The sequence below is a fragment of the Somniosus microcephalus genome, chromosome 19, assembly GCF_052327205.1.
Source record: "Somniosus microcephalus isolate GS21.2 chromosome 19, FLI_Smic_1.0, whole genome shotgun sequence".
NCBI classification, from domain to species: Eukaryota; Metazoa; Chordata; class Chondrichthyes; order Squaliformes; family Somniosidae; genus Somniosus; species Somniosus microcephalus.
In genome coordinates, this window is record NC_141005.1 from 6,422,820 (window position 1) to 6,440,873 (window position 18,054).

At 50.4% G+C, this 18,054-nt stretch overlaps 1 protein-coding gene across 2 annotated transcripts in view; it reads left to right on the top strand.

Annotated features, from left to right (window-relative positions):
* The window catches only part of adgrd1 (adhesion G protein-coupled receptor D1), a 349,877-nt gene that overhangs the window by 285,946 nt on the left and 45,877 nt on the right, over positions 1-18,054 (top strand). The window lies entirely within an intron of this gene.

Sequence of the window (18,054 nt, forward strand, 5' to 3'; positions counted from 1 at the left end):
TCCCTCCCTAACAGCACTGGGTCACAATCCTGGAACTTCCTCCCTAACAGCACTGGGTCACAATCCTGGACCTCCCTCCCTAACAGCACTGGGTCACAATCCTGGACCTCCCTCCCTAACAGCACTGGGTCACAATCCTGGACCTCCCTCCCTAACAACACTGTGGGAGTACCTTCACCACACGGACTGCAGCGGTTCAAGAAGGCGGCTCACCACCACCTTCTCGAGGGCAATTAGGGATGGGCAATAAATGCTGGCCTTGCCAGCGACGCCCACACCCCGTGAGGGAATAATAAAAAAAAAATCATCTTGATATCTTAAATAATCAGCAGTTTGGGACACTTGTTTTGGGGGGAGGGGGTGGGGATGTGCTGACCTGCACATTTGTCTAATTTGAGCGCTGCTTTTAAAGCAAGATTCTCACTTCCCACTTAGGTGTCAGCCGTGGCTCAGTTGGCAGCGCTCTTGCCTCTGAGTCAGAAGGTTGTGGGTTCGAGTCCCACTCCAGAGACTTGAGCACAAAAATCTAGGCTGACGCTCCCAGTGCAGTGCTGAGGGAGTGCTGCACTGTTGGAGGTGCCGTCTTGGGTGGATGTAAAAGATCTCATGGCGCTATTTCGAAGAAGAGCAGGGGAAGTTCTCCCCGGTGTCGTGGGGCCAATATTTATCCTTCAACCAATATCACTAAAACAGATTATCTGGTCATTATCACATTGCTGTTTGTGGGAGCTTGCTGTGCGCAGATAGGCTGTCGTGTTTCCCACATTACAACAGTGACCACACTTCAAAAAGTACTTCATTGGCTGTAAAACGCTTCAGGACGTCCTGAGGTGGTGAAAGGTGCTATAGAAATGCAAATCTTTCTTCTTTAGACTGTTCAGGGGAGGGTTAGGTAGTCACTAGTTGGGGGCAGAGGACGCAGTTTACCATGGCTGCAGTCACATTATTCGGTATGGGGAGTGACTTGAGATACTGGGACTATACCCACTGGAGCAGAGTAAGCGAAGGAGGAGACTTAATAGAGGCTTTTAAAATGAAGAAGGGTTTTGATAGGGTGAATAGAGAAAGTCTCTTGGTGGGGAGTCAGTGACGAGGCCGTCATCAGTTTAAAATTGTCACTGAGAGAGTGAGGAGAGAGGTCAGGAGACTTGAGATCAATGTTCCCTTTAAACCGAGTGGCCACCCACCGCTCTGGAGCTCCCATGCAGCCGGCTCACCGGCTTTTAAATAGAAAAACCGCACATGCACGGAATTTTGAATGGGCCGCACAGCCCCCCAAAAAATTAGAGGACTGCCCGGGACTGCCGGGGACTGCCAGTGACTGCAGGGGACTGCCAGAGACTGCCGGGGACTGCCAGTGACTGCCCTGGATTGCCGGGGACTGTCCGGGACTGCCAGTGACTGCCGGGGACTGCCAGTGACTGCTGGGGACTGTCCGGGACTGCCGGGGACTGTCCGGGACTGCCAGTGACTGCCCTGGACTGCCAGGGATTGCCGGGGACTGTCCGGGACTGCCAGTGACTGCCGGGGACTGTCCGGGACTGCCAGTGACTGCCGGGGACTGTCCGGGACTGCCAGTGACTGCTGGGGACTGCCAGTGACTGCCGGGGACTGTCCGGGACTGCCAGTGACTGCCGGGGACTGTCCGGGACTGCCAGTGACTGCCAGGGACTGCCAGTGACTGCCGGGGACTGTCCGGGGACTGCCAGGGTCTGCCGGGGATTGCCGGAGACTGCCCGGGACTGCCAGAGACTGTCAGGGATTGCCGGGGATTGCCAGGCTCTTACATTAAATCAACAGAGATGCTAATATTAGAATTCCATCACTTGAAGGTGTTCACCAGATCCTCTCTGCAACAACGATTCGGGGAGTTCTCCACCAAAAAGTTATTAACTATTTAGCTGAGTCGATGTCCGTAAGCAACCTGTGTTATTTTTGCGGTTATAGTACTTACGAGATAGCAGAGTGAGAGGTTTATGATATGAAGCAACAGGAAGTGCTGCTTTGCAGTGCCTCCATTTAGACCGCATTTAAGGTGAACTTTTGATAGCTTGTGTTGGAAGGCTGTTATTATCAGGGTAGAGGGGAGACGTCACCATCACATGACTGCTTATCCTAAAAACAGAAAATGCTGGAAACGCTCAGCCGGTTGGGCAACATCTGTGGAGAGAGAAACAGAGTTAACGTTTCAGCTCGATGACCCTTTGTCAGAACTGGAAAAAGTTGGAGATACAGCAGGTTTTAAGCAAGGAAAGGGAAGGTCTGTGATAGGGTGGAAGGCAGGAGAGATTAAACCATAAAAGGGATGATGGTGTGAGGCGAAAGGAGATGGGAATGGGACAGGTAAAGCCCGTAAGACTGCTTGTGTCTCCTCAAGTGGTGTGCGATGCTACCTCGGGTAAGCAACTAGCCCTAGACCTCTTGATTCAGAAGGTTGTGGGTTCAAGTCCTACTTTGTGAGGGGAGTGCCGTGAGGAATAACTTGACGAGCTCAGGGCTCTGGGACTGGGATTGGTATAGCGTGCCAAGAGACTCTTGACAGGGAAATGGATGGCCGTGTCGTTAATAGAATCATAGAATCACACAGCAAAGAAGGAGGCCATTCAGCCCATCGGGCCTGAAGAGCTGTCCAATTAATCCCACTCCCCCACTCTTTCCCCGTAGCCATGCAATTTTTAAGTATTTATCCAGTTCCTTTGGAAAGTTACTATTGAATCTGCTCCCACCGCCCTTTCAGGCAGCGCATTCCAGATCACAACAACTCGCTGCGGAAAAAAAAATTCTCCTCATCTCCCCTCTGGTTCTTTTGCCGATTATCTTCAATCTGTGTCCTCTGGTTACCGACCCTCCTGCCACTGGGAACAGTTTCTCCTCATTTACTCTATCAGAACCCCTCATGATTTTGAACACCTCCATCAAATCTTAGGGGGAAAAATCCGGTTGCTTTGCTCCTCCCGTTAGTGCCCCCCTGGGCGCAAAGCACCTAGCGCCCAGGCACGGTGCCGGTGCCGCTAACGCCTCCCGCGAGATTCAGCGAGAGGTTAGCGGTAGCCGGTAGCGCCCCGCGGTGCTGCGCCTCCGGTGATGATGTCATTGTTGTGTGTAGCGCCCTGCTCGTGCCCCGGCCGCAAACTTGGCTCGCGCCCCCTGACCTGCCGCTGGACGCTGTGTCCGACAGGGTCAGGGGGTGTTTTTGCAGCCGCGGCGGCGCTAATTAAAGGGCAGGGGCCGGGCGGCCATTTTTTTGGGGCTGCCTGCCAACACCTGCCCGCCTCCTGCGGGGTACCGGCCGCGATCGCTCCTCTTGAGCGCCGGGCTGTTTTCACGGCACCTCACTCCCCGGTGGTCCAGCAGGGCTCCGATGCGCACAGCACTAGGCCCCTCCCCTTTAATCAGGGGAGGCCTGCGGTACTGCGGCGCGAGGTGCCGACCCGCGTGGCGCTGTTGAGCGTAGCGCCGCGATATTGAATGGTAGCGCCCCAGGAGGGAGGGGGAGCGCTTCCAGCAGTCCCGCCTCCTGTTTGGGGGGCTACCAGTGAATTTAAGGCGCAGGGGGTGCGAGCCAATTCTTCCCCCTTAGTCCTTGTACGTGTGAGAATGTGATTGCGGGGAAATGTCTTCTGGTGAATGCGGCTGGTTCAATACATTCTAGAATAATCTTTAAAAGAAGATTGAATAACATGAGTGGAAAATAATGAAGGTAAAAATTGAGGACAAGCAATGGCCAAACTTTGCCCCTCTAATAATATATATTTAGAATTAAATTAATTCAGTTGTCATTTAACAAAATTAATTCTGTTAAACTAATTATAAATAACAAAGTGCTGATCAAAAATGTTTGATGATAACGAGTTTATTGCATAATGGAAAGAAAACTATCGCAGCAGCTGTTTAGAGATGAACAGGAACTTTAATGCTTCACTTGATAATTATGGCAATTTTGCTGCAGGCTCGTAATGACACCGTGCTCTTCAGGTGAATTAATATCGCATAAAAGCTGCTGGCAAATCTCTTTCCGTTTTCCAAATTAAAAGGTAGTAAATGGAAATAAATTTTCGAGCGTGTTTGTCCTCATTGCCTTCTGTTGTGAAAAAGCTCTTTGGGGTTAAGGGACATTAGGAACAGGAGGAGGTCATTCTGCCCCTCGGGCCTGCGCCACCGTTCAATCAGATCCTGGCTGATCTGTGCCTCAACCCCATTCACCCGCCTGGGCTCCGTATCCCTCGATACCCTTACCCAACAAAAATCCAGCGATCTCAGTCTTGAAAGCACCAATTGACCCCCAGCACCCACAACCTTTTGGGGGAGAGAGTTCCAGATTTTCACTACCCTTTGTGTGAAAAAGTGCTTCCTGATTTCACTCCTAAATGGGCCGAGATTGTGCCCCCTTGTTCTGGACTCCCCCCCCCCCCCCACCAACCAGAGGAAATAGTTTCTCTCGATCTACCCAATCAAATCCTTCAATCATCTGAAACACTCCAGTTAGATCACCCCCTTAATCTTCTATAGTCGAGGGAATACAAGTCTAGTCTGTGCGACCTGTCCTCATCATTTAACCCTTTAAGCCCCGGTGCCATGCTCAGTAAAGCCGGGTGTGCAGCTGGCCACAGGTATGTTAGTGAGGCCTGGGCTTGGACATGGAGCGGGGCCTTCAGCAGGAGTGACGGGTGATCCACTTTCCTCGCACTGCCCGACAGCCACCCAAGAAACATAGAAACATAGAAGATAGGAGCAGGAGTAGGCCATTCGGCCCCTCGAGCCTGCTCCGCCATTCAATGAGATCATGGCTGATCATCCAAATTCAGTACCCTGTCCCTGCCTTCTCCCCATACCCCTTGATCCCTTTAGCCTTAAGAGAGTTAAGATCCAGCCATCAAATGCCCTCTCTGAGTGAGGCTGGGGGGATTCATTGGACCAGGTGCAGAGATGCCATTTCTGCCCTCAGGTTAAAGCCACAGGCCTAGAAACTGGTTTGCACCAGTCTGCTGGCACGGACTAGAGGTCGCCAACTCTGATTGGACGTATTCTTGGAGGTTTCATCACATGACCTCCAACTGCCCCGCCCCCACACTCCCGCCATTGGTCGCCCAACACGTCCATCATCACGGTGCCCTGCCTTCCCGTGGCCAGTTGGAAAGCTGATTGGATGATCCTTGATGGTCAGTCAAAACAACCTTTCTTCCCATCTTCAATATTTTTATAACTGTCTAAAGAAAATGACGGAAAGCCACAGTGTTTTTTATTGCCCCTGTGATGTTTCTCCGGGGTCTTTGCTCCCCGCAGTGTCCCGGAGATTAATCTTCAATTCCTGGAGACTCCAGGCCAATCCTGGAGGGACGGCAACCCGAGTTCGAACTGGGTGCTAGGAACGATCTCAGATCTGGAGTGGGGAAGGACAAGGCCCACGGAATGTAACCGGGGCATAGAGGGTTAAATTATGAGGGCAGTTTGCGTAGGCTAGGCTGGTATTCCCACGAGCAGAGAAGATTGAGGGGTGATCGGCCTGAGGTGTTTAACTATATCCGTGAAGTCATGACCGATCAGACACTTCCCCAGTTTACGTACATGATGCCAAGCTCCACCCTCACGCCCTGCCCCTTTAAATCTCTCGGCGGGGCTGTAACCACAAACACCGTCGGTGTGGAGCCACAGAGCGAATCGTTTTAACCGAATGGAAGTGAAGTCGAGCAAGATCCCATCAGTTCCCCACCCGCTGGGCTTTGTTCACCTCACACCCAGAGTCCCTCTGCAATCACAGGGGGCGGTTTCCATCTGCCCGAACTTCTTTACCATCGATCCGACGCATTCCACCCCCAACATTCTAACTGCGGCCTTACCAACAATTTGTATGACCCACATTGGCTCCCGGTCCGGCAACACCTCCATTTTAAAATCCTCATCCTTGTTTTCAAATCCCTCCATGGCCCTCGCCCCTCCCTATCTCTGTAACCTCCGCCAGACCCACAACCCACCGAGATCTCTGCGCTCCTCTAATTCTGGCCTCTCGCATATCGCTGATTTCCATCGCTCCACCATTGGCGGCCGTGCCTTCAGCTGCCTGGGCCCCAAGCTCGGTGTCAAATCTTGCTTTGATAACGCTCCTGTGAAGGACATTTTACACTCTTAAAGGCGCTATATAAATGCAAGTGGTTGTTGTTGAGAATTGCTCTCATGGAGAGATGGCACAAGATGGGAGACACAGGTGTGACTGAGTCGCTGGTTGTTAAGGGAGGAGGCACTGGTGAACTGGGCCTAGTTTGGATATTCGATGAGTGAGCACAGGCCAGCTCAGAACTCAGCTCTACAAGGCTCTGTGACAAGAAAAAAGGTGGAAATTTGAACAAGGAACCCATTCTGGTTTATAAATATCGGCCAAACAATGTACTGATTACGAGCCTGTTAAACAGAGCTCGGTCCTGATTGAGAGGGAGTGGGGAATGTTCTAATTACCTTTAACTATTAGAATAATTGAACCTATTACTGAACTTGCACTGTTATTTGCTGAGGTCGTCCCTGATTGTGACACTGAAATAGTTTGTGTTTAGTCCAAAGGTTATAATGAATCCTGTAGCTGGGTAATGTAGAACGTGTCAGGAAAAACTGATGGAAATTGACATTCTGGGACACCAGGCAAATGAGAAGATGAGAATTCTAAAACTGTGTTAGAAGATTTTAAGAATGTGGTGTAAAACCGAGCCTGGTGAAGTGTCCCGTCTCACTCAGCTTCAGCTATTTAGGAAAGTGAGGGTGGGGGCGATCGGTGCTAAAGGAGCAGATTTCCATCTGTGTGAGTGAGTGTGAGTGTGAGTGTGTGTGTGTGAGAGAGTGTGTGTGAGTGTGTGTAAGTGTGTGAGTGTGTGTCTGAGTGTGTGTGTGTGTGTGAGTGTGTGTGTGAGTGAGTGTGAGCATGTGTGTAAGAGTGTGAGTGGGTGTGTGTCTGAGTATGTGAGTGTGAGTGTGTGTCTGAGAGTGTGTGTGTGAGAGAGTGTGTGTGTGAGTGTGAGTGAGTGGGAGTGAGTGTGAGAGTGTGTGTGTGTGTGAACAAAACAAGCTGAGCCATGAGAATCTGACGCTGTGATAAGAGGGCCAGTTGCTAAGACAGCCACGTGCCGCAGTAGGCCCACAAGGCCACAAGTAGCTAAAGACCGGCCTCCACATTCTACACAGGAACAAACTGTTACACAACTGAGAATAAAGGCTGAAGTTTCCACAGTGTCTCTGGAATCGGCTAACACTGAGTCAGCACGGGAGTGGGGCAGGGGGGAGGCGGGATTGATGACTGAGCGACAAGGGCGAAGATACATACGTGCAGCCCAAGGTAGCCGAATAGTATAAAGGTAGCGCCTCCAAAAGGTTCGAGCTCTTGGGACAGTCGGAAGTAGCATAGTGAAGTGACAGAGTTCGAGCCTGATCACTTTGAAGTGTGCGGGGCAGACAGGTTGTATTAATTGCTTGCCATTTACTGTAATACTGTACTGTAGAACAGAAGTATAAAAACAATACAGTTATTAGTCAATATATTCAAAATCATTGTTTAAAACCACTCGGGCCAGAATCACGCAGAAGCTATTGTTGCAGGACTAACAACCCTTCATTGTGACAGTAACCATGGGAAGAAATCAACTTTCAAACTGCATTGTTTTTCCCATATTCACATTCTTAATGGAATTATGGATGTTAACTGCAGGCACACCGTCAATTAATGTGGACAAGTCAATTCAGGGCTTAACCACATTAATAATCCAAGTCCCATTAGCCTGAAGGTCTTTCGGGCTCCGTGGAAGTTTTCTTGGTTGCAGCTTGCACGCTTGTTAATTTCAAGCGTTATTCCTGACTGCCCGGCTCCCAAACCGGAACCCAATGAACTGGGCTCTCCCGAACTCCGATGGAAATCCCGTTTCCAAGCTCGGTTTGCGACGATCTTCCTGCAGCGTTACGGAGCGGGAGAAGCTCAGGGGAAATTCCCGGCTGCAGATCCCGCCGTCGATTTTCTCTTTTAGAAAACATAGAAAAATAGGAGCAGGAGTCGGCCATTCGGCCCTTCGAGCCTTCTCCGCCATTCAATGTGATCATGGCTGATCCTCCATCTCAATACCATATTCCCGCTCTCTCCCCAAACCCCGTAGAAACATAAACATTTTGTCCCGTCAGTTCCCAAAAAAACGATTCACATCTTTCTCCCACTGGCTTAAAAAAAATTGGAAAGAATTTGCATTTCCACTCCACCTCAGGACGTCCCAAAGCGCTTTACAGCCAATGAAATACCTTTTTGAAGTGTAGTCACTGTTGTAATGTGGGAAACGCGGCAGCCAATTTGCGCACAGCAAGCTCCCACAAACAGCAATGTGATAATAACCGGATAATCTGTTTTAGTGATGTTGGTTGAGGGATAAATATTGGCCAGGAGACCGGGGAGAAATCCCCCGCTCTTTTTTATTTGTATATGGGATGTGGGCGTCGCTGTCAATGCCAGCATTTATTGCCCATCCCTAGTTGCCCCTTGAGAAGGTGGTGGTGAGCTGCCTTCTTGAACCGCTGCAGTCCGTGTGGTGAAGGTGCTCCCACAGTGCTGTTAGGGAGGGAGTTCCAGGATTTTGACCCAGCGATGATGAAGGATCGGCCGATATATTTCCAAGTCAGGATGGTGTGTGACTTGGAGGGGAACTTGGAGGTGGTGGTGTTCCCATGTGCCTGCTGCCCTTGTCCTTCTAGGTGGAAGAGGTCGCGGGTTTGGGAGGTGCTGCCGAAGAAGCCTTGGCGAGTTGCTGCAGAGCATCTTGTAGATGGTACACACTGCAGCCACGGTGCGCCGGTGGTGGAGGGAGTGACTGTTTAAGGCAGTGGATGGGGTGCCAATCAAGCGGGCTGCTTTGTCTTGGATGGAGTCGAGCTTCTTGAGTGTTGTTGGAGCTGCACTCATCCAGGCAAGTGGAGAGTATTCCATCACACTCCTGACTTGTGCCTTGTAGATGGTGGAAAGGCTTTGGGGAGTCAGGAGGTGACACACTCGCTGCAGAATACCCAGCCTCTGACCTGCTCTTGTTGCCACAGTATTCATGTGGCTGGTCCAGTTAAGTTTCTGGTTAATGGTGACCCCCAGGATGTTGATAGTGGGAAATTCGGCGATGGTAATGCCATTGAATGTCATGGGGAGGTGGTTAGACTCTCGCTTGTAAGAGATAGTCATTGCCTGGCACTTCTGTGGTGCGAATGTTACCTGCCACTTAACAGCCCAAGTCATCCAGGTCTTGTTGCATGCGGGCATGGACTGCTTCATTATCTGAGGAGTTGTGAATGGCACTGAACACTGTGCAGTCATCAGCGAACATCCCCATTTCTGACCTTATGTTGGAGGGAAGGTCATTGATGAAGCAGCTGAAGATGGTTGGGCCGAGGACACTGCCCTGAGGAACTCCTGCAGCGATGTTCTGGGGCTGAGATGATTGATGTTCAACCACCACAACCATCTTCCTTTGTGCTAGGTATGACTCCAGCCAGTGGAGAGTTTTCCCCCGATTCCCATTTAGTTTACTTCAGTTTTACTAGGGCTCCTTGATGCAACACTCGATCAAATGCTGTCTTGATGTTAAGGGCAGTCACTCTCACCTCACCTCTTGAGTTCAGCTCCTTTGTCCATGTTTGGACCAAGGCTGTAATGAGGTCAGGAGCTGAGTGGTCTTGGCGGAACCCAAACTGGGCATCAGTGAGCAGGTTATTGGTGAGTAAATGCTGCTTGATAGCACTGTCGATGACATCTTCCATCACTTTGCTCATGATTGAGAGTGGACTGATGGGGAGGTAATTGGCTGGATTGGATTTGTCCTGCTTTTTGTGGACAGGACATACCTGGGCAGTTTTCCACATTGCCGGGTAGATGCCAGTGTTGTAGCTGTACTGGAACAGCTTGGCCAGAGGTGCGGCTCGTTCTGCAGCACAAGTCTTCAGCACGACAGCCGGGATGTTGTCTTCTTCGAAATAGTCCCGGGGGATCTTTTATGTCCACCTGAGAGGGCAGACGGGGCCTCGGATTAACATCTCATCCGAAAGACGGCACCTCCGACAGTGCAGCGCTCCCTCAGTACTGCCCCTCTGACAGTGCGGCGCTCCCTCAGTACTGCCCCTCCGACTGTGCGGCGCTCCCTCAGTACCGCCCCTCCGACTGTGTGGCGCTCCCTCAGTACTGCCCCTCCGACAGTGCAGCACTCCCTCAGTACTGCCCCTCCAACAGTGCAGTGCTCCCTCAGTACTGCCCCTCCGACAGTGCAGCACTCCCTCAGTACTGCCCCTCTGACAGTGCGGCACTCCCTCAGTACTGCCCCTCCGACAGTGCAGCACTCCCTCAGTACTGCCCCTCTGACAGTGCGGCGCTCCCTCAGTACTGCCCCTCCGACAGTGCAGCACTCCCTCAGTACTGCCCCTTCGACAGTGCGGCACTCCCTCAGTACTGCCCCTCTGACAGTGCAGCGCTCCCTCAGTACTGCCCCTCCGACAGTGCAGCACTCCCTCAATACTGCCCCTCCGACAGTGCAGCACTCCCTCAGTACTGCCCCTCTGACAGTGCAGCGCTCCCTCAGTACTGCCCCTCCGACAGTGCAGCACTCCCTCAATACTGCCCCTCCGACAGTGCAGCACTCCCTCAGTACTGCACTGGGATTGTCAGCCTGGACTTTTGTGCTCAAGTCTCTGGAGTGGGACTCGAACCCACAACCTTCTGACCCAGTGGCGAGAGAGCTACCCACTAAGCCACAGCTGGCAATTTCTAAATGCCGAGACACTAAACATTTAAATTCCCATGGAGTCATGTGCTGTAGCAAAATTGCAAGCGTGTTTATCGAGAAGGGTGTTTACGATTTTGCAACACGTAGCACAGGGAGGATCAGTTTCCACACAGAGGCCGCGATTTCACCAACCGCGCGCGGTGAGCCCGGTATGGCCGGAGCAGACAGCGGCCTCAAACTCCGCATCCATCTTCATTCCGCCTGCTCCAAGTGATTTTGCATTGATTGGGCTTGTTAAGCCCCGCCCTGCGAGGTTCCCGGCCAATTAAAAGGAAGCGGGTCTGATGACACGTCATCCGCTGGTTTCCTTAAAGGGACCATGTCCACATTCATTTTGATTGTTGTGCTGTCAGTGTTCTACAGCATTGAGGTGCTGCAAAGACTGACAAGCACTGCACAGAGGTACAGGGCTGCACCCAGGCTCTCCCATGACTCACTCAATATGCTTATGGAGGGAGTCAGAGCACGCAGGGAGATTCTCTTCCCTACCCATAGGTGGAAGAGATCTCCCCAGGAGATTCACACAGCCTGGTTGCACATTGCACAGGAGGACACAAGCAGGGATGTGGTCAGGAGGACCAGGCTGCAGTGGCGCAAACCTTTCAATGATCTCAGTAGATCACGAAACGTTACTGCCAAGCCACACTCAACCTCATCCTGCTGTGCCGCTCATCATATCCCCATCATTCTGCCTTCCCTACCCGACTCCTGCACATCCTTACTCACACCAATTTACCTTGCACCTCCACCCATCCCTCTCTATCTACATTATCACTTCCCCATCTCACTAGCCACCCCTTACACTCACCCTCATCCTAGTGCAATCATACCAACTAACAACACACAAGGGTAGGCACTTGGGTGTTTTAGTCAATGTTCATGTAAAGGTTCTGTTAATGTGGTGTCAAACACTGAAATCCTTATTGTCACCACTTTGCGTTCTTGGACAGATTTGTGTGCTCCTTTAGAAGTGGATTAGTGAGTTCCAGTGAATGGTGAGACATAACATCCCCCCTCCCCCCCATGGTGATGAGTATGAAAGGAATGGCTTGGGCATTGTAGGAATGTTTATGGTGTTGGTGTGGGGTGGTGCCAACCTGGCGCATTATGTGGCAGCATCAAGTGAAGTAAAGCCATGGTGAGACCTTCATTGGTGTCTCTGGCAGTTGGGTGCTGATGCTCTGTGTCCTGTGCAGCATCAGGTGATTGCGGAGAAAGTTGGTGTTGTTGTTGGTGCTGCTGGTGTCGGGGCTGATTGTGTTGGGATTCTGAGGACCAAGGTGAGATTTTTTCAAGGGCACCGATGCTGATGGAATAGATGGCAGGTGAGGTTGAGATGACAGAAGCGATCTGTCAATGGTGAGAGAGGTTGTTCCAAGGAGGTGACACTGGATAGAGAGATTACTCCAAACACTTCAAAAGTGCATAAAGCTCAAAAGTGGGTTCCAAATCATTAATGCTCCAGCTTCTAAGATTGGGAAGTAACCAGCTGTGAAATGGCAGGTTTTATACCACTTTTGCGGCTGTCACCTATTCACAGCAATGGAGAGACATTGAGAACCCGACACACTTACCTGACGTGATAGCCGTTCTCCAGGAACCTCATTGAAAACCTGGTAAAATGGTAAGTACACGGGAAAATGATGCTTAACGACCTTTTAATGATCTAATTTGGCTGACCCGCTAATTGGTGTCGGGTCTGTTCAGGGATGATAGACCTAATACTTGGGAAACTGACAAGGAGGCGGGTTTACAGCAGGATACTGACCCGCTGTCAATCTTTGTGATTTTGACAGTTGACCCGCCTCCAGACCCGCCCTCTGAGCGCCGGTAAAATTCAGCCCAGAGTGAGCGCAGAATTGGGTTTAGTGGTTTTGTAATCCCACTGCATTTCACACCTCGCACACACCACCTGCCAGACAGGCTCGTTAATTATCTAACCCCATTGATCAGAGTTCCTCAATCACCTGGTTTTACAAAAACTCTAATCCGCCCCTTCAACCACCGTCTGCCCGACCTGTGACAGAGACTGTGGGTCCCACATTGGGCTCATCAGTCACCTGAGAACTCATTTTTAGTGTGGAAGCAAGTCATCCTCGGTTCCGAGGGACTGCCTAAGGAGAAGAAGAATTCCATACGGATTTTGAAAAGCCGGCTGATTAAGGAGTGCTGATCAATTGGGCAGATACCTGTTTAGCAAATGAAATGTGGAATGCAGGCTGCAAATGAATAGGGATTAGAAGATTAGTGTTGGATGTGAAACAGGTGTTTGTTTGCAATAGGATTACAAAAGGCAAAACTGGGGAAAGAAGGAGCTAAGTAAAATAATGCTGGGGAGGAGTTCTGTAGAATAGAGGGGCCCTGTTACTGACACAGCAGTGTCAGCTGTGGCTCAGTGGGTAACTCTCTCACCTGAGTCAGAAGGTTGTGGGTTCAAGTCCCACTCCAGAGACCTGAGCACAAAGATCTAGGCTGACACTCCCAGTGCAGTGCTGAGGGAGTGCTGCACTGTCGGAGGTGCCGTCTTTTGGATGAGACATTAAACGGAGGCCCCCGTCTGCTCTCTCAGGTGGACGTAAAAGATCCCACAACACTATTTTGAAGAAGAGCAGGGGAGTTCTCCCTGGGGCCAATATTATCCCCCAACCAACATCATTAAAACAGACGATCTGGTCATTGTCACATTGTTGTTTGTGGGATCTTGCTGTGCGCAAATTCCCACATTACAACAGTGACTACACTTCAAGAAGCACTTCATTGGCTGTAAAGCGCTTTGGGACGTCCGGTGGTCATGAAAGGCGCTATATAAATGCAAGTCTTTTTTTGTTAATGATTACTCAGTGTTATGTGGTATTAGTTAAATCGATGACTCCCGCCACCGCTCTCAGTGCCTCCACTGCCTGTGTTGTCACGCTGCTTGTCCAACATCCAGTCTCGGGTGAACTGCAATTACCTCCAATTAAACACTGGGAAAACTGAAGCCATTGTCTTCGGTCCCCGCCACAACCTCCGCTCCCTCGCCACCGACTCCAACCCCCCTCCCCTGCCACTGCCTGAGGCTAAACCAGACTGCTCACAACCTCGGCATCCTATCTGACCCTGAGCCGAGCTCCCGACCCCCTCTCCTCTCCATCACCAAGACCGCCTACTTCCACCTCCGTAACATCGCCCGTCTCCGCCCCTGCCTCAGCTCATCTGCTGCTGAAACCCTCATCCATGCCTCGGTTACTTCGAGACTTGACTATTCCAATGCACTCCTGGCCGGCCTCCCACATTCCACCCTCATCCAAAACTCTGCTGCCTGCCTCCCAACTCGCACCAAGTCCTGTTCATCCATCACCCCCAGTGTGCTCGCTGACCACCATTGGCTCTCGGTCCAGCAAAGCATCAATTTTAAAATTCTCATCTTTGTTTTCAAATCCCTCCCTGGCCTCGCCCCTCCCTATCTCTGTAACCTCCTCCAGCCCCACAGACCTCCGGGATCTCTGCGCTCCTCCAATTCTGTCTCTTGCGCATCGCCCCACTCCCTTCACCCCACCATTGTCGGCCGTGCCTTCAGCTGCCTGGGCCCTACACTCTATAATTCGCCCAGCAAACCTCTCCGCCTCTCTCTCTCCTCCTTTCAGACGCTCCTTAAAACCTCCCTCTTTGACCAAGCTTTTGGTCGCCTGTCCTAATATCTCCTTATGTGGCTCGGTGTCAAATTTTGTTTGATAATCGCTCCTGTGAAGCGTCTTGGGACGTTTTACTACATTAAAGGCGCTGTATAAATGCAAGTTGTTGTTGTTGAGTTTGATGACCTCAGTTGGGTGACTGTAAGGAAGGACCGGTGAAGGTCAGAGGTTTCAATTGGCCTTCGACAAGGGAAGCGAGAAATCAGCCAAAGTTCCCACTCCTGATCACGAGATACTGAGGCCTACTGGACGGTACAAGTGTGTGGACATTGAGTGAGGATCGGATCGGGCCTCTCTGTAGCTCCCAGGAACCTATATTTTGCTGGCACACATTCTCTAGGCTCATGACAACAGTGACCACACTCCAAAAGTACTTCATTGGCTGTAAAGCGCTTTGGGACATCCGGCAGTTGTGGAAAGCGCTGCAGAAATGCAAGTTTTTCTTTCCTTCTTCTTACACGCACAATGGTCCCTTGATTGAGCAACCATGAGGAACTGCACCCCAGTGTGATGCAGTGCCTTAAGGAGAAGAGAAACATTATTCCAGGGCTCTCTTCATTTTAATTAACGTTTCGCAGTTGGGATGTCTGTGACTATAGCAGATGCTGGATTATTTTGTTCAGCTTGATATCGTCTAAAACCACATCTATTTATCATCGCTTAATGGACTAATAATCCAGAGAGCGTGAGTTCAAATCCCACCAGGGCAGTCTGAGAATTTACATTCAGTTTTTAAAATCTGGGAATAAAAAGCTGATCTCAGTAAAAGTGACCATGAAGCTGTCAGATTGTCGTAAAAACCCAACGGGTTCACTGATGTCCTTCAGGGAAGGAAACCTGCCGTCCTCATCCGGTCTGGGCCTATAGGTGACTCCAGTCCCAAACCAATGTGGTTGACTCTTAACTGCCCTCTGAAGTGACCCAGCGAGACACTCAGTTACATCAGGGTAACTCAGGATGGGCAATAAGTGCCGGCCTTGCCAGCAACGTCCACATCCCGAGAATGAATTTATAAATGTTAAACACGTTACACTTCCTGTCAACCTTTAGTATTATATATTCCGTTGTTAAATCACCTCCACGAGCAGGAGGGTGTAGTTACCGTGTGATAAGCAGTTCCCATTCTCAATGTGGACATGGTAAAGGGTCGCAGCGCATGGTGATGACGTCATTGCCGGCGCAGCGGCCCGGGACGCTACCGGCAGGGGGTGCGGTGCTATAGGCTAGCATCTCAGTAGCGCCCGCCGAATTTCTCGGGGGGTGCAACCCCCCGCCCGGGAGATAGACCATTTGCGCCCCATAAGTGCCCCCCAGAGGTGCTAACAGCAGGCGCAAAGGAGCCAAATTTCACGGCCTTGGAGCTTACCTGGAATTCCATAGAAATTATAATCGGGAAAGCTGGATAAACACATGAGGACAAAGGAATGGAAGGATATGTTGATAGGGTGAGATGGAGGAGGCTGGTGTGGAGCATAAACACCGGCACGGACCAGTTGGGCCGAATGGCCTGTTCCTGCGCTGTAAATACTTTGTAACTCTGTTCCCAGATCCCTTTATCCCCCTTTCCTTCAACCACCTGTCTAACCTATCCTTAAATGTTGTCCTGATCCTTGCTTCAATCACTAACTCTCGTCATGAATTCCACACTCTCACAACCCTCTGTGTAAGAAAGTCTCTCCTGCTCCCTGTCCTAAATCTCCTGCATTTAATGGAATATCAATGCCCTCTCATTCTAGGCCCCTCGACCACTGGAAACAGTCAGTTTCTATCTCCTCTATCTCATCCCTGTCTCCCCGGTGTCCTGGACCAATATTTATCCCTCAACCAACATCACTAAAAAACAGATTATCTGGCCATTGTCACATTGCTGTTTGTGGGAGCTTGCTGTGCGCAAATTGGCTGCCGCGTTTCCTCCATTACAACAGTGACCATACTTCAAAAAGTACTTCATTGGCTGTAAAGCGCTTTGGGACATCCTGAGGGCATGAAAGGCGCTGGAGAAATGCAAGCTCTTTTCTTTTCATCTAAAAAGAACTTAAATGATATGTTTTGAGGTTTCAATCTCCCTTCATAGAGGACCCGCCCCTGAGAGGTGCACTCACAGTTTCTTGTCAGCGGACTGGAACACTGTAAAGCGCTTTGGGACGTCCTGAGGTTGTGAAAGGCGCTATAGAAATGCAAGTTCTTTCTTTCTCTTTTTCTTTCTTTTTTTCTCTCTTTTTCCCTTTTTCTCTTTCTTCCTCTCGCTCTTTCTCTCTCTCTTTCTCTAATTTGATTTGTTGTTTGACCTTCCATGATCTGCTGGTGCTGACCCCCTGCGATGAACAGTATAAGTAGGTAGAAAGTGACATTATAAATGATAACCTCTGTGGAATATTTGACAAAATTGTGCTCTCTGTCTTGAAAATGATTTCCTTTACCGGCTTCAGCACAGAAATACGGGAAAACGGAAAACAGTGAATCTTCAGAGCGCCAGTTACTGAGCAGATACTCAATCATCGACAAGAGCGGGCGCTGCAGGAGTCATTGCCGCTGATGTATCAATACAGATCTGGCCCTGTGATTCCAATCAATGACATTACAAGCTGCTGGTACAATGAGAAACCGCAATCCAGTGTTTGAGGACCAGCGTGATGAATGAACTGGCGAGACCCTTATTACCCACTGAAATTCATCAATATGTGTCCTGCGTACTTGCGCCCAGAGACACGCGTGACCTGGTCGCAAATCAAAATACGCGGCCTTAAAAATGGCGGAATTTTGGGTGTGAGTGCGTGACGCTCGTGAGTGCGATATGCCCAAGTCTCCTCCATCTTTTTACGCCCATCTATCGATCCTTCTCTCCCAAATGCACCTTCACCTAGAGCAATGGACAAGTTACTGAGCCTCATAGAGTCATAGAGTCATAGAGTAATACAGCACGGATAGAGGCCCTTCGGCCCATCGTGTCCGCGCCGGCCATCAAGCCCTGTCTAATCTAATCCCATATTCCAGCATTTGGCCCGTAGCCTTGTATGCTATGGCATTTCAAGTGCACATCCAAATGCTTCTTAAATGTTGTGAGGGTTACTGCCTCCACAACCCTTTCAGGCAGTGAGTTCCAGACTCCAACCACCCTCTGGGTGAAAAAGTTCTTTCTCAAATCCCCTCTAAACCTCCCGCCCTTTACCTTGAATCTATGCCCCCTAGTTATCGACCCCTCTACTAAGGGAAAAAGCTCCTCAGCATCCATCCTATCTATGCCCCTCATAATTTTGTACACCTCAATCATGTCCCCCCTCAGCCTCCTCAGCTCCAAGGAAAACAAACCCAACCTGCCCAGTCTCTCTTCATAGCTGAAGCGCTCCAGCCCTGGTAACATCCTGGTGAACCTCCTCTGCACCCTCTCTAACGCGATCACATCCTTCCTGTAGCGTGGCGACCAGAACTGCACACAATATTCCAGCTGTGGCCTAACCAGTGTTTTATACAGCTCCATCATAACCTCCTTGCTCTTATATTCAATGCCTCGGCTAATGAAGGCAAGTATCCCATATGCCTTTTTTACCACCTTATCCACCTGTTCCGCCGCCTTCAGGGATCTGTGTACTTGCACACCCAGA